The sequence below is a fragment of the Piliocolobus tephrosceles genome, chromosome 4 (genome assembly GCF_002776525.5).
Source record: "Piliocolobus tephrosceles isolate RC106 chromosome 4, ASM277652v3, whole genome shotgun sequence".
In the NCBI taxonomy this organism is placed as follows: domain Eukaryota; kingdom Metazoa; phylum Chordata; class Mammalia; order Primates; family Cercopithecidae; genus Piliocolobus; species Piliocolobus tephrosceles.
The window spans coordinates 35,641,004-35,648,336 of record NC_045437.1 but is presented as its reverse complement, the minus strand read 5'-3'; the positions used below and the strand labels follow the sequence as shown (position 1 = coordinate 35,648,336).

Here is a 7,333-nt window from a genome sequence, read left to right as displayed (position 1 = left end):
CTGGGAGCACAGTGGATGGCAGAGAGGATCAGCTCTGGGAGCACAGTCAGGATGGTGAAGGGCCTGGAGAACAGGCATAGAAGCAGCACTGGGACACTTCGCTTATGGTCAGGTGCCCAAGAGACTGCTAGGTTCTCCCTGAGACCATCTGAAAAACTGCCATCCTAATTGTGCCAAATAACGCAATTAGGACCAATAGGTGGACCTCACAGCAGACAGACTTCATAATTAAGACCACGTAAGAATGGAGCATTCGGGGGAGCTCCATGTCCACTTTCCAGGGGCTGGAGAGCGGATTCCTGCTCTGGGAGCAAGGTTGCATGAGCCCAGAGATCCTCAAGTCTCCTGGCTCCCTTCCTGCAAGCTCCCTCCGAAAGGGAAGGTTTCTGTGGTTGAAAGCCTGTCAAGCACCGTTTCTTCTTTACTTCCCCAGGTTGACTTTTGTTGGGAATTTCACAGGGCCCCACCTCTGGTTCTTTCTGCATTTAATGGTGAAAGACTCAGGTGAGAGGAAAACAATTCAGGCAAAAAAAAAAAAAAAAAAAAAAGAAGAAGAAAGAAAGGAAGAAAAGAAAGAAGGAAAGAAGGAAAGAAGGAAAAGAAAGAAAGAAAAGAGCCCCTTCTTCTCTGCTAATAGAGTTATTTCCCAGCAAGGAAGCCCGAATATGGGGGAGGCAGGAGAAGAGACTGGTGCATCGTTCCTTCCCTAAGTTGTCCCTTCATTGAGATGATACTACCCGTGTCACTGATACCATGAATACTGCAATCATGAGTCCATCTCCCAACCAGACGTTGAATGCCTTGAGGGCAGAAATCTTGTCTTCTCCATTTTGGTATCCTCAGCTCCTAGAGAAGAACCTGGCACATAAAAATCCTCAACAAATGCTTACTGAATGAATCATCTGTAATGGAAAGGTAAATTCTTTTTGGTATAGCTTAAATGACTTTATACCTCACCAAAACCTAAATACACACACACACACACACACACACACACACACACACACACACACACACATTTAATTACCCAGATTTACTTTCTACATGATGCAAAAAAAGTTTATTCCACAGATGGGTTCTTTCCACTACATTATACAACCTCCCTTTCTAGACGGGCATTCCTTAGCTTCCCTTCCCACATGTTTGTAATTAGCCCTAGAGAGACAATGAAGCAGGCCCAGTAGTTGGTTTCAGATGAACTGGGCTGAAGCTTCATAATGATTGCCTTGTTTCCAGGCTGCCATGAAGTGTGTTTCAGTGTTAAGATGGAGACTCAGTTCACCTCAAGTTTTGGTCAGTCCGAAAATCTCCATTCACAGCATGGGTGCAGTGTATGGAATTTGCTGCCTGTGGAATCCAGGGTGCTACACACTGGGGCTGAGTTTCTCAGAAAAGACGGAGCAGTTGTATAACCAATGATAATATTTAGAATTATGCAGCTGTGATAAGGTAATCGAATTCCATGCCTTAGGGCAGAAACCTATCCCTTCCAGTAATGAGGAAGGAATTCTCGCTGACTCCCATGTTGTTACTGGATTAATTTTATGGTTTCTTCCATTTACCTTAATAGGAAAGTGGTTGCTTCAGGGATCACAGACAAATGAGATGTGGAATCTGGAGCCTTAGTTCCGTGCCCCTGACTTGAAGCTCTGTCTTCTTGCTCTAGAATTTTCATTTATACAATGGGAACCACCAGAGGACAGCTCTTGCTGCTACTCTTACCACCAACAACTACCACTAATTGAGCACATACTATGTGCCAGGCATAAATCCTCACAACAACCTTGTGACACAGGTATCCTATCATTTACATTCTACAGAGAATGAAAGGGAAGCCTAAAGAAACTCCTCCTGGCCTGAGATAGATACTGTTTGTTTGTTTTTTTTTCAATACAATGTACGGGTAGGTGTTGAGGGGGCAGGTGGTAAAATCTACAGCTCCTTTTCTTGTGCATAAATGCTCAGAGTATTCAAACAGGCCTCAGCTATACACCAGAGCCATGGCAATGCATAGTTTAAGATATTAAATTTCTCTTAAGTGGTTTTGACTCATTTTGCAAGCCCTTGACAAACCCTTCAGATGCTCCAGATTTAAGAATTGTCTAGCCCTCTTGTGTTAAATGAAATGACAAAACTTCAGTTCAATCTTACTGCAACTGTGGTTTCTCTGAAGCCAAAGGACCATACTTGGAGGTACAACGTCTATTATTTTTAAATAAGAAAGCCCTTTGCTGGTGATTCCAGCTTGTTGCCTTCAACAGTTGTTGAGTCCCACATTCTACTGAAGTGGTTGGTCTATAGATTTGAAAAGAAGTTGCCCAAATAATACGTGACACATCATAGAGCTTGGAGGACCAGACAGGCAGGTGTTGTGTTTTGTTTTTCTGGTTTTTAAATTTATTTGTTTTATTTTGGATACAAAAAAAGTATTGTTAGAGTTTTCTAAGGACAAATGGGTTCCAAAGATCTCTTGTCCTTGGAAATGTTCAGGAAGAAGCTGGACAGTCATTTGGAAGGGACACTGCAGGAATGATTGGACCAGATCAGTGCTTCCCAAAGTGGGATAGGTGTCCTGGTGGTGTGGAAACCCTACCTTAATTAATATTAAATCACAGTGAGGAAGTCATTCTTTTCAATTCTCTTTTGATTCTTTGGATTACAGGAAAGGCAAAGTCTTATTTTGGTGCTAATGTGTATTTAACACCTTGTTAACATTTACTAATCCCCTCTCTTTATTTATTTATTTATTTATTTATTTACTTACTTACTTACTTATATTTCTTTTTTTGAGATGGAGTCTCACTCTGTTACCCAGGCTGGAGTACAGTGGCGCGATCTTGGCTTGCTGCAACCTCAGCCTCCTGGGTTCAAGTGATTCTCCTGCCTCAGACTCCCGAGTAGCTAGGATTACAGGCGCATGCCACCACTCCCAGCTAATTTTTGTTATTTTTGGTAGAGATGGGGTTTCACCATGTTGGCCAGGCTGGTCTCGAACACATGACCTCAAGAGATCCGCCAGCCTTAGTCTCCCAAAGTGCTGGGATTACAGGCATGAGCCACAGTGCCCGGCCATTTAAAAATACTATAAGAGTGGGGGAGTGGGGTCACAGGCTCCCAGAGCCTTTGTTAGGCAATTGTATCAGTTTACAATTTCATAACATTGTTACTTATCTCCTTCACATGACAAGTAATAGGAGGTTTCCATTTTGGGTAACGATTGTAGGCTGTGGAAGAAGAGTATGTTGGTTTAAAGAAAATATTAAGTAAATGAGACTGAGGTGGTACCTATGATGGAAAATTCTGGGCTAGTTGACTTTAGGATGGAGATGCTGTGACACGAAAATCAGATTTGAAATCATGTTCTTAAAAATCAACTTGTCTCTTTCTTGTTGGGAGTACAGAGAACAAGTCTTATCTCCTTTTAGCTGGAACTGGAATGGGAATTTGCTGACATACATTGTGTGAATTAAGGGGTTCAGGGAAGCTCACTCCTCAGCACCCAACGTACATCTTCTTGGGAACTCTATCTTTGTGTTCACATATCCCCAGTGTCTGACATAGTAGGAGCACAATAAACAGCTGTTAAAGAGTGAATGAATGTTAGATGAGAAATTTCATCTATTTGATAATCCTGCCTCCAGTGTCCCCTACCATAGGTCCCAGACACTTTTGTGTTGACACTCCTCTCTCACCTCTTTTACTTACATCATGCCCAACTCCACAAAGATTGCCTGTCAAAAGTTGTGCTCCCCACTTCCAGAAAACTAGGGTGACACCAAAGATTTCTTCTGAAGTAAGTGATTGAGGGGGAATGCACGCTTAGAATGAGAAAAGAAGAAAGCACTAGTTTCTGAAAAGATTCCGAAGTGAGGAGGTAATACTTATGTCTACACGGCACAACCAGATGTGACATTTAATTATTATCCAGTGAATGTAGTCAGGCTAAGTCAGCCAAACCAACTCATATTTCTGGCATGAAATTTCTAGTTTGGCTGCCTATCCTGACCAAATCAATAGAAACTGGCACCAAACCCCTATTTTATTGTGTGGTGTGTTGGCATAGACATAGTCTTCTTGTTCAAAAAATAGGTACTTGAGTAGAAATCTAGCCATTAGGCTTCCTCCCAGCTTCTTTCTGGCAGCCTCTGGAATGCTAATACACACCAGGGATGTTTGGAAAGATTGGAGTTTCAAATTCAGGGAAAAGGGAACATGGCTTACAAGGGCTATAGAGCCACAACTCATAAACACGGATGTTTCAAGTAAAATATATAATTTAGATGTCTCAGAATTTAAATGTGACTTTAGTACAATTAAACTTACAGCATGTTTTCTAGAATCTTCCACAATAAAATGCTTAGTCCAGGAAACAAAATAATAATTTTATGCATTTCAGTTTCTGTCTACAGACCCTGGGACAACTGAACTTAGAAGCAACAAGTCTATAAAGTATTTTCCCACTGGGAAATATTTCCTATGGGAGTGTGACCTGAGTTCTTACTCTGCTATTCCTTCTGGTGCAGAAAAGACCAGAATGGCTACTACACAATGCTGTTATACCCAGAAGATGGAGAGAAGAGGCTTTCCAATAGCAATTTGTTTAGTCAGCAGTAAACATGATGTTCAGTAGTGAATTCCACATTATCAGGTAAGCTTTGGCACAGGACTGCCGATGATTGGATAAGGCAACATATGAAATCCGGTGATAGCTTCATGGGCACACAAGTTTAGCAGTACATTTCTCATAATGAATAGCACTGACATTCAAACCTGAGGTCCAATATTGGTAGTCTGAGGGTTGGAATGGGCCTGTAGATGGACTGTGTTTGCTTTGCAGTGTTTTGTTCTGTGAAGTGTATCAAAAAGTCTGCAGGTTCTTAAAAAATTTGAGATTTCTGGATACTCTTGAAAAATGGGAAGATCTGACCCTTGTCTCAATAGTCTCTTTGCCTTCCTTTTGCCACATTATTCTGTAGTTGGTTCCCTCTCCGCTTATCATCATACTTGCCCCTCTTACTTCTCTTGTTGAAGAGAAATATTTCTCTGTATCCGTGACTCTATCAAAATAGGAAAACAAAAAGTAGCCTGAAAGGGCAGCTTCATGGACATACATCACCCACGTGGCCACTGGAGGCATTTGAGGGTTGCCTTTCCACTCTAAAATAATGGAACCTGACTTTGTTTCTTCCCTAGGCAACACATTCTCCAGTAACATTTCCCAGTATACACAGGGATCCTCGGGGTCTGTGTAATTTGTAAAAGTTCCTCCCTTCCCATTACAACCGGGTCATACCCTCATTTGGGTTAGAATTATTGTATTCAAAACCGTAAAGGACGTTCTTATCGAAACAATCATTCATTCCATTTGATCATAAATATCTAAATTACTGTGTAGTTTGGAAATTACTTCAAACTAACACCTTAAAAAGATCTTTGGCAAACTAAATTATGCCCCTCAGGCTCTTTGCCTTAACACAGTTCTGGGTAAGAGCTAAAACTCTCTTAATGGTCCAATTTGGCAACACTCCCAACTTGCAATTAGGTTACATTTTTAAAAGTTCATTTTATGTTAGTTGTTTGCAGCTTATAATTCCTTTCTCTTTAACAGTATTATAAATGTTGACGATTTTTCCAAGTTTTGACCAAAAATTTCTCTTTAGCCATGCAAAGGGATTGCATCATAGTTTTTTTTTTTTTTTTCTCTGAAAAATTACACAACCAAAGCTCTTATTTCTTCAATAAAGTTGTTTGTTATTAGGTATTAAGAAAAATCAGGAAATTCCACTTCAAGGTGGTGGTCAACTGGGACTGCTACTAAGGGGAAGTAACACTTCTCTAATTGTATGAGACAAGGGCTTTTCTCTTTTAAAGAGTAACACGTTGGATTTTCAGCACAGTTAAGAGAAAGCAGAAACCTCTAAACATTGGTTCCACCCTTGAAGAGAAAGTATAGAAGATCCAGAACCCCTCAGTTTGTGTACAGGAAAACGGCAGGCACTCAATTCAGATGTCCTGCCAGCAGGGATGGTGAGGAGAGACTCTGCTGTACCACAGAAAATGTCAGATGTGGGTTCTGTCTTACAAGCGCTTTCTGTGAATAATTTGTTTCCCAGAAAAATATCAGCATATGGATAATAAAATAAGCATGTGCCCTCATGTCAGCATGAATATAGCTTTGGTAGTAAGAGTTGTAGCTGCTGTGATTACCCCGGTCAGCAATGGACCATCCCAGCTTCACAAACAAGTACACCAAATCAACTCCAGGACTGTTTTATGGGCAATTCATTCTCCAGTGAAAGCATGTGTACATGCAATCACTTGTTTAAGGCCCTGGACAAGTGGAAACCAGCGGAGATCTGCAAGGCATTGAGGGAAAATCTGACATAGTTCCTGTCTAAGTAATAGCCAGCCCTCCAAGGCATGTAATAGAATGTTCCTCCATGACTTTTGAGTTGTACTATGAAGTTCTCATCACACAGAGATCTTGAACGGAGAGTATGAATATCCTTGAGAACTCCCTGGGACAGGAAGGATTCTCAGTGCCAGCTCACACAGAGGCAGAGTGGTATATGCCCAACAGGGGAACAGTGAGCCAAGGGTGGAAAAAACAATAGGGTCAGTAATACCTGAGTTCTGGGCTTTACCTACAAACCCAGAAATCATCCCGCTGGGGCAGTGTCTATGGAAATTCCTTCTCCAAGTCAGAGATGTGCTGTGGGGAAAGAGAAGAGTGGGCAGGAAGGAATGTACAGTAACATTTTTCTGCAACTTCTTGGCTCCATTTGATTCACCAATCACATAGACAAATGACTCTTTCACCTTTTCCCATGCAGGAATAAATGGTTATCTCATTGTCATAGAAAATAGAATCCTATCCTGCAAAGCTTCCACTTGTTAAAAATCCAAGTGTCCACTGATAAAATATTCAGATGGGGAAATCTCCCGCCCCCTCCCCCTTCTCCCACCAGCATAAAAGGTAATGGGGGTGGGAGGCAACTGGAGAAGGAAATGAAATCATGCGGGTACACCAGGAAAAGATAAGTGTTGGTGGCAGCAGAGTTGGTGAGTGTTGTGGGCATTACCTCTTGATGAGGCTTCCAAGAAGGCTCCCGCTCAAGTCCTGGTGGTTCTGAGAACAAGCATTCTTGCATCAATAGCTAATAGGCTGTCCAACCAGATGTTATCTGGGTGGGATAAGAGGGTGAGAAAACAGACCTGTTGTACGCTGTTGTCAACTACATCACTGTGGTCAGAGAAGGCTGATGGTGTGGTGTTTAGCAGAGCACCTCGTTCATGGTGAGGCGAACCAGATTACGTGGCTGTTTAAATTCGT

The 7,333-nt window shown here is 41.7% G+C and overlaps 1 protein-coding gene across 4 annotated transcripts in view; it reads right to left on the bottom strand.

The window, feature by feature from the left end:
• The window catches only part of SLC1A3 (solute carrier family 1 member 3), an 85,114-nt gene that overhangs the window by 53,062 nt on the left and 24,719 nt on the right, over positions 1 to 7,333 (bottom strand). The gene's annotated exons all lie outside the window — the stretch shown is intronic.